The 17293-nt window shown below is 43.0% G+C and overlaps 1 protein-coding gene across 9 annotated transcripts in view; it reads left to right on the top strand.

Moving 5' to 3' along the window:
- Positions 1-2238: 2238 nt before the first annotated feature.
- Positions 2239-17293, top strand: part of PTER (phosphotriesterase related) — a 143838-nt gene continuing 128783 nt past the window's right edge. For 6 of the 9 annotated variants that reach the window (XR_013379413.1, XM_077897068.1, XM_077897070.1 and 3 more), the window contains exon 1: positions 2239-2320. The gene's annotated coding sequence lies outside the window, so the exon portion shown is untranslated. The other 3 variants (XM_077897064.1, XM_077897066.1, XM_077897065.1) reach the window with 3 other exon arrangements.

Raw genomic sequence — 17293 nt, 5'->3', positions numbered from 1 at the left:
CTCATGTTCTGTAAAAGACCCCTTCTATCCATTCTTGTCTGCGTGTCCTCAGGGCAGGCAGATTTGGGGGGTCAGCATTGGAGAATGTTTAATTATTTTTCAATAAGAGAGCATTTGGTGCTTAACTCACAACAGTGCTTACATCACTTATGATGTGAAATGGACTTATACAGTATATACCCAAATACTAGATGCCACCAACGCTTCTCACTGCTATACACTGGATTTGCATGGCTTTTGCTTATCTTGTTTGAACACGTGCGTTCACAGGACTTTGATAACATTCCTGATATAAGTCACCTACATATTATTTTGAAGTTCCTTTGAAGGTATTTCTTGGGAGGAGAAATAAAATCTAGACTAGTTTCTCTGTAACACTGTCTTTTAAGGAGTAAAGCCACAGATGTAAGAGCCTGCCTGTGAAATCCATCACAGACCTTGCACTCTGCATGCAGTGTGAGCAGTAGAGAGTTCAGCAACTTCCATAAAGAAAAGCTGACGTCATTTTTAAACACGGATCTTGTGTATAATTTCACATCTGGCAGCAAGGACTAGTAAAACGCGTAGCATTATAAATACTGGACTTTGAGGCTTCTTCGCTTCAACAACCACCGTCAGGTACACATTTATATGGCTTCATGGTGGCAGCACGGACAAAGTGGTAGCCAGCTCCGAAATCACTCTAGAAGCTTCCCTCGATCCATCTATTCATTATACAATCTCAGAATGAGCCCCAGTCATTCCTAGTGATATTCAACTCTCTCAGTACTCATCCCTCCAGAGTTCTTAACCTCTACATTTATTCTCCTCTCTCGCACTCTTGGGCCCTATTTTTATCCGGTTCTCTGTTCTTAGGATTTGAGCAGCTGCCATCCTGGAGGACCATTGTCATCATTCAGTTTTGTCTCTGCCTATCCTTCACCAACCGACTTCTCATAGTTTTATCCTCCTTAAAAAATGAACACACACACACAACTTCATTTCCTTTTCTTTTTCTGACTTAAATATATCAGTTAATTATCTGGCCTCCTATCAAACTCAGAAGGTATGGTGTACTGACACCGACCAAAGTGGGTTCTCGTCCTGGCCTGGCACAAGATACTTCTCTCTTGGGATTTGTTTTCTCATCTGTAAGGAGAGGAGACAATGATCCTACCACATGTAGGTTGTTCTAAAAGTTAAGCATGGGGCAGCCCTGGTGGCTCAGCAGTTTAGCGTCTGCCTTCGACCCAGGGCCTGATCCTGAGACCGGGGATCGAGTCCCACGTCGGGCTTCCTGCATGGAGCCTGCTTCTCCCTCTGCCTGTCTCTGCCTCTCTCTCTCTCTCTCTGTCTCTGTCTCTCATGAATAAATAAATAAAAATCTTTAAAAATAAAAAAGTTAAGAAGGATAGCATATACACAGCACCTCTATGAGCAAAATTGGCCTCAGGAAACATTATTGTTATTATTATTATTATTAAATGTTGACCTTCCTTTCAAATGAAAACTGGAGATTCTTCCCAGCAATCATCCTCTTTTTCCCAGATTTCAGGATAAAATTAATTTAATACAGTGTAATACTTAACAGTATTACTGTGTAACATGAGGAGGGTTCCTAGGGCTGAGTTCTGTGGACAGCTGCACTCACTTCCCGAGTCGGCTGCCACCAGAGGTGCTAAGGCCACAGGGACTTTGCAGAGATGAGACACCTTAGGCCCCAGCAGAAGGCAGTGGGGAAATAAACCCAGAGTTGCTTCGTATTCAGAATGATGATCCAAATCCTGTTCAAGACACTAAATTGAAAGCTCACCCCGATTAGTTATCCTTGGAGGAAATTAAAATCGCTACTAAAGCCTCCACGTTCCAGGCTTTTCTGTAAGACCTGAGATCTGGGGAAATGCAGCCGTCTCCTTGCGCCCTTGGGGGATCTGGCCCCTAATCCTGTCGACTCAGATGAACTAGAGAGAGACGAGGAACCTCTCCCGCCAGGGTATTTGGGGGTACAATAGACTCCTGCCGCCGATCGCAGCCTGCAGCTAGCAGCTCGTTGCCCTCCCCAGGGCTGGACAGGCCCGAGCCTGGCTGAGGGCGGACTTGGCCTGCAGGCCCCGGAGGGGGGCGGGGGGCGGGGTCGCCCCCGCTGGGCGTGGCCTAGGGCAGAAGGGGCGTGGCCGGGGCCGCAGGACGTGACCTAGGGCTGGGTGGGGCGTGGCCGAACTTGGCCCCGGGACCCGGGCGGGGATAGGCCGGGGGCGAAGGGGGCGGGGAGGCCCGGGCCCCGCCGGCTGGCCGTGCCGGGGTCGCGGGGAGAAGGCGGCGCGCGGCCGGAGGAGGCGAGGTGCGCGGGGCCGAGCGGGCGGGAGCCGGGGGCGGGGCGGGGAGCCGCTGCGGGCGGGGCCGTCGGTCCCTGCGGGGAGCCCCCATCCCCGGCCAGCGGCGCCCCGGGGGAGGGGGGCCGGGACCGCCCGCGCCTTAGCGAGCTGCGCGCTCCCCGGGGCGCAGGGGGAGCTGCAGGGCCGGGGCGGGAGGCGGCGGAGGCCCGGACAGAGGGGCTCGGGGGCCCGCGGCGGCTGCGCTGGGCCGGGGGCGCCTCTTCCGCGACGTCCACCTTCCATCTCCTTTCAGAAGCCTTGAAGTCGTGCCTCCGCGCCCGGGGCCTCCGCGTCGCCCGAGCTCGCCGTGCAGGGTCGCTCCACCTGAAGCTGCCCAGGCACGCTCGGGGGCGCCTGCCTCGGGACGCGAGCGGGGCTGGGACACCTTCCGAGGGGCCTGGGGGCAGGGCCGCCTCCGCCGGGGGCGCACCCCCTGGGACAGCGGCCTCCCGGCGACACGTGTCCGTGAGTCCTGAGGTCCCGCCGCAGGGAGGAAGCGCACAGGCGCTCGCTCCTGCCCTACAGGATCGTCCTCTCACTGTCCAATAGAACAAACGTCGGTGAGCACAGGGCCCGCAGACTTGCACCCTCTTGGCCCGGTAACGTTTTCATTTTGCATAGGCAGCGGGGTGTACAGCGGTTACCCTAAAATCCCGGTGTGATTCCGGAAGTAACTAATCGCCCTTAACAAGAAATCTCAGTGCACCCTGCAAAGAAAAGGAGACCAGACAACTTGCTGTTGATAGCAAGATAGCGACTTAATTTTAAAGAGGATACTTCGAACACAAAATTCACAGCGTGCTACTTTATGAATTTATGTTTTTCATTGATGGAGGCTAGATGTGGCCCGGTCGTTATGAAAGTTACTAAGAGATCTGTAATACAGATTTGGGGCATAAAATAGCAAAATGCATTTTATTTCCATTCCTGGATCTTAGAATTATAATAGGAATAGGAATGCCCAAACCTAAACCTATATATATATATATATATATATTTTACGTATATGCATATATATATGCATATATGTATGCACTATATATATGCAATATATATATATATTGCATATATGTAATATATATATATATAGCCAGTTAGTAAAAGCGAATCGCCAGGGGTCTTCTTCTTTGAGTTGCCCAAACCTATATATACATATTTTTTTTGCATATATACATATGCTATACACACACACATATATGTATATATATACACACAAATAAACATATACAATACAAATACAAACAAATTATATATATATATATATATATATATATATATATATATATATATATATATATTGCCAGTTAGTAAAAGCAAATTGCCAGGGGTCTTCTTTGAGTTCTGTGCACCTGAATACTCTGCACTGCTCTGTGAGGTATTCTGGGGTTACAGAAGAGGAAGGAAGGAAGGAAAGGCACAGATGGGTAAGCCACACTACTGGAAAGCTTAGAAAAAAAAGTCCATGTCTTTCTAACTCCAAAATCTGTGCTCCTACCACTTAGCCACTCCATACTTTTTGTTCTTCACGAGTCGAGTCTGCCTTTTATGCAACAGGAACTGCACGTACACTGGTAGAAGGGGCAGGAAGCCAGGTTGCTGGCTTAAAGAACTCTGAGGACTCATGAGTGGAACTTAAGGCTATTTCTGATTCCAGCTCTGCAACTTTGGATGAATTACTTATCTTTGCTGGGCACATAAAGGTCATTGATCTCTAGATCTCTATACTCAATCAAAAGGCCTATAGATTTGTGAAGACAAGATTCTGCTTTTACTATTTAATGATATATGTGGTCACACTTGGTGTTGAAATTACAAGGTGGTCATGAAAGGTTGGTTTATTCATTCAATAAATGTGTATGGTATAGCTGGACATGCCCCAGAACTGCTCTAATACAGAGCAGGACAGGCAAGGATTCTAGCCTCTAGGAATCTATATTTTGGTTGGAGGCAGAGAAGCCTGAGGAAACAAAGAAGGAATGAGCAAACAAATTAATTCACCAACAGCTACAAATTGTAAACAGAGGGCTGTGATAAAGGAAAATAGAGCAGGGGGGCGGGAGTTGGGAGGACTCTGCATGTGGCGCTGAAAACAGTCCGTCCTCATGAAGACCTTTTGATTTAGAAGGGTGAGAAGGACCTGGCGATGTTCATTGCTTGCAGTGGGACCTGCTGAGGCAAAGTAGCCATGAAAGAACTTGGCATGTTCTAGAAAGTGCCAGAACGTTGTTGTGACTGGAGCTTGGGTGATTGGTTCAAGATGAAGTTGGAAAGACAGGGCGGCACTAGGTCACACAAGGCTTTGTGCAGCCTGGTAAGTGCTCTAGATTTTCGTCTAACAGCGATGGGAAGCCACTGAAGAGTTGTGGGCAGGGGAGCGAAAGGGAGATGGCTGTGATGAGCCCAAATGAACGATGGTGGTAGCTCAGGCTAGGGTAGCTGCAGTAGGGACAGAGAATGTGGAATCTTCAAATGTCACTTTACCAGTGGGGCCTTGCTGACAACTATATTTAAAAGAACATCCTAACACCCCTCAAGCCCCCTGGCATTCTCATTCTCCCATTCCTTTAGTTTTCCTGCATACAACTTATCCCCATATGACACACTATATATTTTGTTTATGAATTCTTTACCCCCTCCTATGTCAACCACGTGAGGACAGGGTTTGCATGTTTTATTTACTCCTGTTTCTCCAGCACCTGTGCTGTGCCTTATGCAAAGTGGGCTTTTTTGTTTGTTTTTTTATTTTTTATTTATTTTTTTTTCATTTTAAGATCTTTAACTTTTTTATTTTTTTTTCATTTTAAGATCTTTAACTTATTTATTTATTTATTTATTTTATTATTTTATTTTTTTATTTTTAATTTATTTTTTATTGGTGTTCAATTTACCAACATACAGAATAACCCCCAGTGCCCGTCACCCATTCACTCCCACCCCCCGCCCTCCTCCCCTTCTACCACCCCTAGTTCGTTTCCCAGAGTTAGGAGTCTTTACGTTCTGTCTCCCTTTCTGATATTTCCCACACATTTCTTCTCCCTTCCCTTATATTCCCTTTCACTATTATTTATATTCCCCAAATGAATGAGAACATATAATGATTGTCCTCCGATTGACTTACTTCACTCAGCATAATACCCTCCAGTTCCATCCACGTCGAAGCAAATGGTGGGTATTTGTCATTTCTATTAGCTGAGTAATATTCCATTGCATGCATAAACCACATCTTCTTTATCCACTCATCTTTCGATGGACACCGAGGCTCCTTCCACAGCTTGGCTATCGTGGCCATTGCTGCTATAAACATCGGGGTGCAGGTGTCCCTGCGTTTCATTGCATCTGTATCTTTGGGGTCAATCCCCAACAGTGCAATTGCTGGGTCGTAGGGCAGGTCTATTTTTAACTCTTTGAGGAACCTCCACACAGTTTTCCAGAGTGGCTGCACCAGTTCACATTCCACCAACAGTGTAAGAGGGTTCCCTTTTCTCCCCATCCTCTCCAACATTTGTGGTTTCCTGCCTTGTTAATTTTCCCCATTCTCACTGGTGTGAGGTGGTATCTCATTGTGGTTTTGATTTGTATTTCCCTGATGGCAAGTGATGCAGAGCATTTTCTCATGTGCATGTTGGCCATGTCTATGTCTTCCTCTGTGAGATTTCTCTTCATGTCTTTTGCCCATTTCATGATTGGATTGTTTGTTTCTTTGGTGTTGAGTTTAATAAGTTCTTTATTAATCCATTTTGTTACCAAATCCATTTGTTATCAAATCCATGAATTTGATAAGTGCTTTGGATTTTGCTTCTAGAACTTGCTGATGAATAGGAGGTGGTAGAGAAAGATAAGGAGAATCCAAGGATGATGGCCCAGAAACTGGGCAGATGTAGATGTTAATGGAGAAGCAGAAGGCAAGGGCAAGAACAAATTGGGAATTGAGGTAGGGGAGATGGAAAGTCCCCATTAGTGAATGTTAAATATGTGATGTGTGGATTAGTTACCTATTTCTACATTTTAAAGATTACCCTGGAACGCCTGGGTGGCTCAGTGGCTGAGCGTCTGCCTTTGGTTCAGGGTGTGATCCTGGAGTTCCAGGATCGAGTCCCACATCGGGCTCCCCCAGGGAGCCTGCTTCTCCCTCTGCCTGTGTCTCTGCCTCTCTCAAGAATAAATAAATAAAAATCTTTAAAAAATTACTCTAAAATTTAGCCAATTAAAACAACAGCCATTTGTTATTTTGGTTTCTGTGGGTCTGAATTTGGGCATGGCATTGTGGGGTTTGTTCTGGCTTGAAGTCTCTCATAACATTACAGTCAATCCATCAGCTGTGGTCATCTCAAGGCTTGACTGGAGCCTAAGTTCTGCTTCTTAGCTTCTTCATATGGCTGTTGACAGATTTTAGCTGGCTGTTGGCCAGAGACTTCAGTTTCTTACCATATGGACCTCTCCATAGGGCTCCTCATGATGTACCTTCCCCCAGGGCAAATGTTCCGAGAGAGAAAGAGAACCCAAGGTAGAAGCCATCTTTTTTTTTTTTTTTTTTTTAAAACTGATCTCAGAAGTAACATCCTGTTGATTCTGCTGTATGCTGTTGATTACACAGACCAACCCTGGTCCAGTGTGTGTGTGTGTGTGTGTGTGTGTGAACAACACAGGGGTGTGAATACCAGGAAGGATGGAGTTGTTGGGTGCCATTGTAGCATCTGCCTACCACAAGGTCTATGAGATGTCCAACGGGAAATGTCATATAGGCTGTTGGGTACATTATACCATAGCTCACGGGAGGGATCTGGGCTACAGATAATTATTAGGGAGTCATTAATCATGATATATGAAGCTGTCGGAAGTGTATAAAAGGACTAGGGAGAGAATATAGGTAGGGAAGAGGAACCTCGAACCTGTGTCCACGAGCCCAATGCTAAGAGGTCAGTGGAGCCAACAAAGGAGGTTGGCCAGTGAGGCAGGAGGAGAACCAGTACAGCATGCATTGTGGGGGTGGGTGATGACCTAATGACTTAATTGAATGACAGGTTTCACTGGACAAGTTCTCCCTTCCCCATGAAGGGTACAACATACCTCGAATATGGGGCTGAACTGAAAAGGATTTCTGAAAAAAAAATGCAATTTAATACAGTTTGAAACGTGAATAGTTAAACTTTAACCCAGATAGAGAAAAGGAGAACACATATATGGGATAGAACAGAGTTTTGAGGAACCTGTCTAGATCCTTAGTGCCCTCTCGGTCTGGGATTATAGTTGGTAGAGAGCCCCTATGCAAGGATTTTAGAGGTTGCTCTCAGAATTAAACTTGAAGACAAAATAATGAACTATATAACAGAAGGACTACTGGCCTTGGCAAATGCCCATCCTTACTTCCATATACACTTTACAGCGTTACTGTACGAGAAGTATTTCTCCTCAATTGTCTTAAATAGCCCAGTAAGCCATATAGTAACAATGGGGAAAATTAATTCCTGATTAAGTGGTGTCCTGCTCAGGAACCCTATGAAGGACGAAGGGCAACCTAAGATGGTTAAATATATTTTTCACGCACAAAATATTCTTTAGGGTGTATTTTCAGAAGTCCAAGTTTTTCTAAGAAGGATTTCATTTAAAAAAAAAAAAAAAAGGTTTTCATTCATAGACATCCTTCCTCACTTAAAAAAAAAATGGGGGAGGGAAGAAGAAAAATAAAACACCTGCTCCCACCTGTCCACCTGGCCTAAAGCAGCTGTGGTTCTGAGTGCCCCTTCATGGAAACTGTCTGCCCAAATAGGCGTGCTTCTCTGCTCTGCATGGGAGTCGTGTGTCTCATCCACTTATCTGTCCCCTTCCAGCAAGGTATGGCCATGTGACTGACTTGCTTTGGCCAATGCAATGTAAATAGAGTGACGTGTCACTTCCAGGTAGATGCTTTTAGAGCCATTGAGAGGGGGCACCTGGGTGGCTCAGTGGTTGAGTGTCTGCCATGGGCTCAGGGGGTGATCCTGGGGTCCTGGGATCAAGTCCCATATCGGGCTCACTGTGGGGAGCCTGCCTCTCCCTCTGCCTGTGTCTCTATCTCTCTCTGTGTGTCTCTCATGAATAAATAAATTAAATATTTTAAAAAAAAAGAGCCAGCAAGAGGTCTGTCATTTGTCACACTTTCTTTCCCCCTGCCACCGTGACCATGAATTTTCTAGATAGAGGCTGTACTGTCTGCTTGGATCAGGACATGAGGACAGAGAGCAGAGCCCCCCATCGACCTGTATTAGATATGTCATGAGAGCTAGAAATAAACGTTTGTGTTTAGACCCCGAGATGTGGGCATTTGTTGTTACCACAGCATAACCTAGTCTATCCTGACTAATGTACTCAGTAACTGCTGAGCCACATGCATCCAGGGATTACTGATTTCTAGTTTACCAGACACATGGAGGCCTAGGAGGGAAGGTGCTGTAGAAGGCTCGCTGCTGGGACTAACGCTCCCCTTACTCTTGGGGAGACAGCAGGGGTACTTGTTTCCATAATGCACAACTCAGCCTCGTGATTTTCATCAAAAGGGACAAAATGGCATTTAGGTGTTTAATTACACCCTGTAAGGGCAGCCATTGTTAAAGTGTAAAAAGCAGAAAGGCTCAATGCGTGGAGGGATAGTGATTTTTATTTTGAAAAACACTCTGTGTGTGTGTGTAGTGTGTGTGTATTTTTTTTAATTATCAGCTCACTTCCAAGTTTTCCAATACAAAGGACATGGGTTCATGGGTTCAGTGTTAAGAGATGATTCTTCCCAAATGGAATTATCCACAGATGCGTTTCAGAAATGATCTTGTCACCAAAGGACATTTGAAATGCATCATCCATACGCATTTTTTAAAGCAGCTTCGATGATTTTAAATATGGTTTGCTGGCTATCTTATTTTTGAACTAAGGACATCAGACCTAGGTTTTGCTCTCAATGTCCCGGAGGCAACGTGTTCACACTTTTACTGAGTTAAACAGAAGCGAAGCAGGGAACATTTTGCTTTGGGCAGAGCTGTGCTGCATTCTTAGGGATGTTGGCTATAAATCCATTCTCCCTAGAGGTTAACAATCAAAGTTCTCCCCCTCTCTTACTCAGACGAGTGATATGATGATGATAAATTGCTTGGACATGACTGCCCCAAGCACTAGCGTGATGAATTATGTTGTTGAGGGCATGACCACAGATTCTCCATTGTCAGTCTGCAATATTGAATATTGGCAGGATTCATAAACAGCCTTCTGCCAATTTTGGTCACCGCTTTGCATATTAAATTCTCTGTTTTCACAGGTCATGGTTCTTAGTTCTTAATCAACTCTGTCTCTCCCTGAATTCACTTAACTAATCAACCTTTTGTTTTTTTCTGTTTCCTACGCACGAAACGGATGGGGTGTTCTCACAGTTGTGTTCAGTAAACATTGAGACTTTCTTCACAGAAAGTGTTAAAATAGTAATTATTAGTCCTTTTCACTAAATCCAGAGTAATAACAGCTTATCTTGCAGTGGCTTAATTGGGTAATTATTTAGTGTTTGAAAAGCACTTTGAAGAGAATATTGGTAAATATTGTTGTGAATGTAATGCTCCTTTGTGTAATTCCAAGTCCACTGCAACCAAATACTCCTTTGCATTACTGTGTACCAACAATGATTTCTTAATATTGCTTACTATTTTCAAAATTACATAGGTACTGATTTTTGAATTTTTTTTTTTTTTTTGAGAGAAAGCTGGGGGAGGAACAGAGAGAGAGAGAGAATCTTAAGTAGGCTCCACACCCAATGAAGAGCCCGACATGTGGCTCGATCTCACGACCCTGACCTGAGCCGAAATCAAGAGTCAGGTGCTTAATTGACTAAACCACCCAGGCTGCCCCCTGATTTTTGAAATATTTAAAGGCTTTTCATAAACTCCTCAAGTTATCATGTTTATACTGTCACATTTCTACATGTCGTATCTATTACATTCGTTATATATCTGAAAAGTTAAATGTTATTGTCTTGTTCTCTAAAGTTTGGAGGAAATAGAAAGGCCAACCCTCAGCTCAGGGGTATTTCACGTGATACGTCTTCTACATAATCTGTGTGTGGTATCTGCTTAACTTTTCAGCAAGCTGGCCTATTACACCATGACAGATAACTGAAATAAACAACTCCGAGTCCATACACTGAGCCATCACCTGATTATCATCGAAATTTGTCACAAAAGTGTTAGATTGAATCACACGTGCCTGGCCAGCCCTTTCAACAAATTTTCTACTCACTCTGTAGACCCAGATCTCCCAGGTGTATTTAAAGGCCACGTCCGTAGCTTGGATTAGGTGACCTCCATTACTGATGGTATTAGTTTGCTAGGGTTGCCATAACAAAATATCACCAGCTGGGTGACTTCGACAACAGAGATTTATTTTCTCACAATTCTGGAAGCTGAAAGTTCACAAGGTGTTGGTAGATCTGGTCTCTTCTACGGCCTCTCTTGGCTTGGCTGCCTCCTCCCTGTGTCCTCCCATGGTCTTCCCTTTGTCTATGTTGTCTGCGTCCTAAGCTCTGCTCTTAACTACATAAAATTGTCCTATTGAATTAAGACCCACCTACAAAACCCCATTTTCGTGTGATTACCTCTTTAAAGGTCCCATGTCCATATCCAGTTATATGCAGAGGTCCTGGAGATTAAGACTCCAACATATAAGGCGGGGACACAACTCAGCCCACACCACTGAGCTGTACTAATGGTCTGCAGAAACTGCCATTTTTGGAATTATTTTCATTGATCATCAAATATGAGCAACCAAATGATGACTAGAAATCTTTGGAGGATCTACTCAGCTTATGAACTTCTTAACAGTACTTGGAGGAGAGTTTTATGCTTGTGACTTAAAACAATGAAGTAATTAGATAAAAACTGTAGCAGCATTGTTACGTGCATTCTGTGTACTCTATTAAGCAGTTGACCATAAAATGTACATAATTAAGTATACCTTGCCATCTGAACTACCACTGTCTAAATATTTGTTATAAATATTTATACTCAGAATCTCCTCTTTAAACCAAAACTCTTGCTATGATGAGTCCACATACTTGTGCCATCAAAAAGAGCAACAAGATGGAGTGGACACCATGGTCCCAGCTCAGATCTTCCCCCTGGAGGGGAACATCTTGGGCTCGCATTGTTAAATGTGTTGTGCACTTTTGCTTTCGTGTTATCAACTGAAAATGTCTAAGAAAGCAGGAGAGTTCTAAAAAGAGATGATAAGCCTAAGAAGCTAGAAAAAATTTGAGAAAATATTAGGAATGATGAAAGCATCAAATACCTCAGTTTGACTGTTACCTGTCTACATCTACCATGGGTACCAAAGTTGTTTCTGGAAAACTTTACAGAGTGCCTTCAGAATACAGTAATACTGTTTTTTTTTTTTTTTTTTAATTCTAAAAAATGTCTTTCACAGTTAATTAATTGCCAGAAATCCTTAGAGGATTGTTATATAGGTCTATAACAGTATGTTAGTAATATCTGGGATAATTGGTTGGTGGTTTTGATGGGCTGCAAAACATTAATTTTCCCCTTAAAAACTGTTTTTATTAGAATCTATTGTTGAAGCTGGGTGATACCTAGAGGTTCATCATCCTCTTCTCTCCTCATGTGCAAGCTTTTAAAAATGCCCACATTAAACAGTTTAAAGCACCTGGGTAGCTCAGTGAGTTGAGCATCTGCCTTCGACTCAAGTCATGATCCCGGGGTCCTGGGGTCGAGCCCCACATGGGGCTCCTGCTTAGTGGGGAGTCTGCTTCTCCCTCTTCCTCTGCCTCTAACCCGGCTGATGCATTCATTTGCACTCTCTCAAGTCATGATCCCGGGGTCCTGGGTCGAGCCCCACATGGGGCTCCTGCTTAGTGGGGAGTCTGCTTCTCCCTCTTCCTCTGCCTCTAACCCGGCTGATGCATTCACTTGCACTCTCTTGCTCTCTGTCTCTTTCAAATAAATAAATAAAATCTTAAAAAAATAAAAAGTTGAAATGAAATAGTTTTTTAAAGAAATGAATGTAATATATAAAGTCCTGCAATGCAAAGTTCAGGACCCATCATGTTTTCAGGAAGAAATTACATTTGAATAATGAGGTATGGGTGCATATGTTAGACAATGCGTGTGTTAGTAGAGTGTGGTTTTTACTACCAATCCTCCATTGCAAAGTAATCGTTGAGAAACCCTTATCCAGGAAAGGCTATACAAGAGTGCCTTCACTGGTTTTGACCTAGATTATTTGACACATGTTTTTATTTATCACTCCCTGGTGTATGGCATGTCTATCACTTCATGAGTCAGTGCCTTCCTACCACAGAGCTGCCCAGCCTGCATTTTCTCCAAGTGCAGTCTTTAACTTCAGACACTCTCCATTTGCAGCTGCCCAAATCCATTTCACATGGGAATTCAGGAACAGGGGCGCTGGCTTCCAATGCACCATGCCTGGTGAATGCCTTCTTGTCTAGTACTTTCCGAAAAAATGTCCTCTGCTACCACAGGAGGGGTCTTTACAGGTTGCCACTAGGCAAGAAAAGATCTCTGCTGAGTGTACTTCAAGGGCTGCTACTCCAAAGCCCTGTCTCCAGCTTGTCACTGCCTTTGCCCATCCCAGTTCCCCCAGCATCCACAGGTAGGATCAGGGACTGCCCTGGGCATCTCTCATGGGTCTCACTCACAGTTCCACAGAAGTCAAAGAGCTGACATTCATTCCCTTTAGCTTCCTTGTTGCTTTGAACTTGCCCCTTTCTCATTCAGAAGCATCGTCAAGGTGTATAAATACTTTGAAGCAGCTTAGAGAATAAGAAGTAAAAAAATCGGCTGTGTTTGGCACTGATATTACTGAGCCTTTGGCCCTAAAGCCATACTTGATCTGTTGGCTATACAGGGAAGAGGAGGTTCCTGCAACTGGCGCCCAGTGCCCCTTTTTGATATAATTCCTTCCTCCTAGGCATTATGTTTTCACTCTTTGTTTATCAGGGTATGTCAGTAGAAAGATCAAAATATTTCAAGCTAAGAAATCCAGGTTTAATTTGATCTCTGTGAAGATTCTATATAGTTCTATGCATTGTCTATTGAATTTCATTTAATTGTTAGATTTAAAATATATGAAAAGAACGTATACATTAGGGACACTCCATGGACTTTTGCTACTGCTTATTCTTGCTACGGTGAAGTCAAAAGGATTAGTTTCTAAATTCCTTTGGTTTTTCATAGACCAAATCAGAATTGTAAAAAGTTTTTCATATGGAATTTGCATAATGCATTCTGTAGGGATGGTGTAGTTTTTTTGTGAACCTGTTTTCACTTCCTTATTTTTATGTTTGTGTTAGTATTACCTCAGTAAAATGAGTTTCCATTAATTATCTTTTTTTTTTGAACTTTATTTACTCATGAAAGACACAGAGAGAGAGGCAGAGAAGCAGGCTCCCTGTAAGGGGCCCGATATGGGACTTGATCCTGGGACTCTGGGATCACACCCTGAGCTGAAGGCAGGCGCTCAACCACTGAGCTATCCAGGCATCCCTTCATTAATTATTCTTATAGAATCTAATGATTTTATACCATTAGCAGAAAATTTCTTTACCTACATGTTGCCTCTCTACAAAGAATGATGTATTCAACTTCAGAGTTTTATTCTATGAAAATTGAAAGCTTACTCAGTAGCTGTACCGTGTCTGACCATAATGTCTCCATCCATATTCTTGACACCATATATCATATTTATATCTTTAAATCAACATCATTTAAAATGATGTCAACAATTACAGGACCAACAAAAAGGTCTGAGAGTTAAAATTGGATGACAGCTTTCTCTGCCTAATTAGAAGTCATGATTATATTTCTGATGAGTTAGGAAGATGTTACCCCCAGAACAGGAGTTAGCTCTTTAATAGGCCAGAGAAAATAAATGTGTTACAATATACTTTAGAGGTGTTAAATGCCTTTTAATTTTCACAAACTCAGAATAATGTTTATCAGAATGAAAGAATCATCACTAATATTTATCAAATTTGTCAAATTTGATTCATTTTCCCATCATTTTTAAAGCATGTTTGCAGGGCACCTGGGTGGCTCAGTCAGTTAAGCATCTGCCTTCAGCTCAGACCATGATCTCAGAGTCCTGGGATAGAGCCCCATGTTGGGTTTCCTCCTGAGCAGGAAGTTTGCTTTTCCCTCTTCCACTGCCCCTCTCCCTCATTTGTGCTTTTTTTTCTCTCTTTCAAATAAATAAACAAAACCTTAAAAAAAGAAAAGAAGGCATGTTTGCTATTCCCAGGTACTACCTTTGCTAATTATTTAATATTTTTCTTTATTTTTTTTAAATTTTTATTTATGATAGTCACACACAGAGAGAGAGAGAGAGGCAGAGACATAGGCAGAGGGAGAAGCAGGCTCCATGCACCGGGAGCCCGATGTGGGATTCGATCCCGGGTCTCCAGGATCGCGCCCTGGGCCAAAGGCAGGCGCTAAACTGCTGCGTCACCCAGGGATCCCAATATTTTTCTTTAAACTCACCCACTTTTTTCCTCATCCTAAACAGTAATATCCATAAAAATCAGAGGGTTGCAACATTTATTACTTTTTTTCCAATACACATTAAAATAAACAAATACGTGTTTAAGACATTTTAAATGCCCATATATCACCTAAAATTGGTTTGAACCACCAGTGGGATATATATCACACCTTCTGAAAACATTGGCAAAAAACAAGCAGATGACTGACTTTTTTTTTTACTTATCTCACTATCCACTAAGAAATAATTCTTGGCTGTAAAGTTGGCACAAAACAATTTTCAGAATAGTCTCTCTACTTGTACTGTGATAATCAGACAGTGTGAACACTGGGTATGTACGTGTATAAATATATGTACACATATATACATATACACAATGGATCATTTAAGCTGCTATTTGGGAAATAGCCAAGAGCTTTCAGTTGCTTAGGCACTCAGCATCATTTATTTGAGGGCTAATAGAGCCAGCATTATTTTATACTAGGTGCCTCTATTTTACTGTGAGTCATAAGCAATATAAAGAGTGATAATAAAGAAAGTAATAATCTGGGTTGTGAGGTATTTTTATTTCACTCACCTGTTAGTAATAATCTGAAGTTTATAATAAACTAAACACTGTACTATGATTTGTTCGAGAGTGGTTCAGAAAAAGAATTAGAATGATTATCAATAGGTTTCTCATTTCTACTATCTAAATATCCCCATTTATCTAAAGTCTAAACAAGGTGAACTCATGGGGGAGCCACTGGAGAGGTTGGATAAAGGTCATTTACTGCCTTTTTGCCTAGAATCATGTAATTTGTATCTGGAAGGAACTTTGGAGACCACCTTGTTTAACTCCTTCATTTTATCTGGGGGAAAACTGAGACTCACATGCTAAGTTTGCCAAAGAAAGTTTGGTCATATCAAGTTTTTGAAACCTTAATGCTATTGATGAAGTTTTAGTGTTTCTTCCTATTGGGGAAATAGAGATGTGTTCATAGGACCATTCTGTTGGCCCATCTGTGTGCATTCTTCCATTTTTGAAATACAGCAGTTCGGCATTAATGTTTGGTGGCACTCCAGATATTTAATAACTACTGACTACTGTTTGTATCAAATAAAAGACTAACCCTACTGAACATTATCAGCAATGTTTTCTGTTGCCTTTAATACATCTGAACGAGAGAGAAAAACTAGGACACTTTTCTAAGCAGTGACAAGATGCATCTTACAAAATAAATAAAATTTGTGTTCTTAGGGTGAGTACATTTAGATTCAAACATCTCATTCTTGGGCAGCCCGGGTGGCTCAGAGGTTTAGCGCCGCCTTCAGTCCAGGGCCTGATCCTGGAGACCCGGGATCTAGTCTCATGTCAGGCTCCCTGCATAGAGCCTGCTTCTCCCTCTGCCTGTGTCCCTGCCTCTGTGTCTCTCATGAATAAATAAATAAAATATTAAAAAAATTTTTTTTTAATCCCATTCTTGATTTTTTCATCTGTATGTCTAATGGCAAAGCAAACAACAATAAAAACTGGTGATCAAAGGCAATGAAAGTAAATTTTGATATGACTTCCTAATGGCAGATGTCACTGTGAAGAATGAGCCAGAAGAGGGAAATTACATAGGATGCTCAAACAAGACCTCAAGGAAGAACAGGGGAGCAGGTGCCATAGAGTTTACCTATGAAATTAAAAATAACTTCTAAAGGAAGGAAGGACGGCTAATTTGTTTATGTAATAAGTTTATATTGCTCCACAGCTTGTTGGTCAAAGTAGTTTTGAGCACTTAGAGAGCAATCTTTACCCTCATAGTGTTCCAATTAAAAAAAGCAGTATTACTGCTTTTCCAAAACTGAGCCACTGAGTAGTTCTGAGATCTCCGAGGCCCACGCAATTCAAAAAGAGGGAAATGAGCAATCCTGACTCCTCAGAATGCTTCATCTACTAGAACAAGAAGGCAAGCAAGTCTTTAATAATACAAGAGACCCTGCCAGTTGTGGACTCCCCGGCCCTTAATGCTATTGGAGGGGAGGTATTCCCAGTCAGTCCCCCAGCAGCTCCGAACCCGCGTACCTTCCAGTTGTGTTAACTCATCCATCCATCCTGAGCGCGATCGGGTGCCTGCGATGGGCCAGTGGGGGTGCTGAACACAGGCTGGGACGTTATTCTCACTCAGACACTGAGCAGAGACGATTCCTTGAGAGTTAGGATCATCTGTGGGCAGTTCTCCCATGGTGGCCCCCGATGGTAGCCCAGGGTGAGCACCCCCCTCCATGTGAGCACAGTAGCCTGCCAGGCTCTGCAGCTGGGGTCATCTGTCCCTGACACAATGTAGTCATTCTACACATGGCTTCAATGCAGGGAGAGCTAATTAGGGCCTGGGCAGTGCTCTTCTGAGCAGCATTTCCTGCTTCTGGTCCTCCAGCAGATGCTGCAC

The sequence above is a fragment of the Canis aureus genome, chromosome 5, assembly GCF_053574225.1.
Source record: "Canis aureus isolate CA01 chromosome 5, VMU_Caureus_v.1.0, whole genome shotgun sequence".
Classification (NCBI taxonomy): Eukaryota; Metazoa; Chordata; class Mammalia; order Carnivora; family Canidae; genus Canis; species Canis aureus.
Note: the sequence above shows the minus strand (reverse complement) of the source record. Positions and strands in the feature narration are given on the sequence as shown.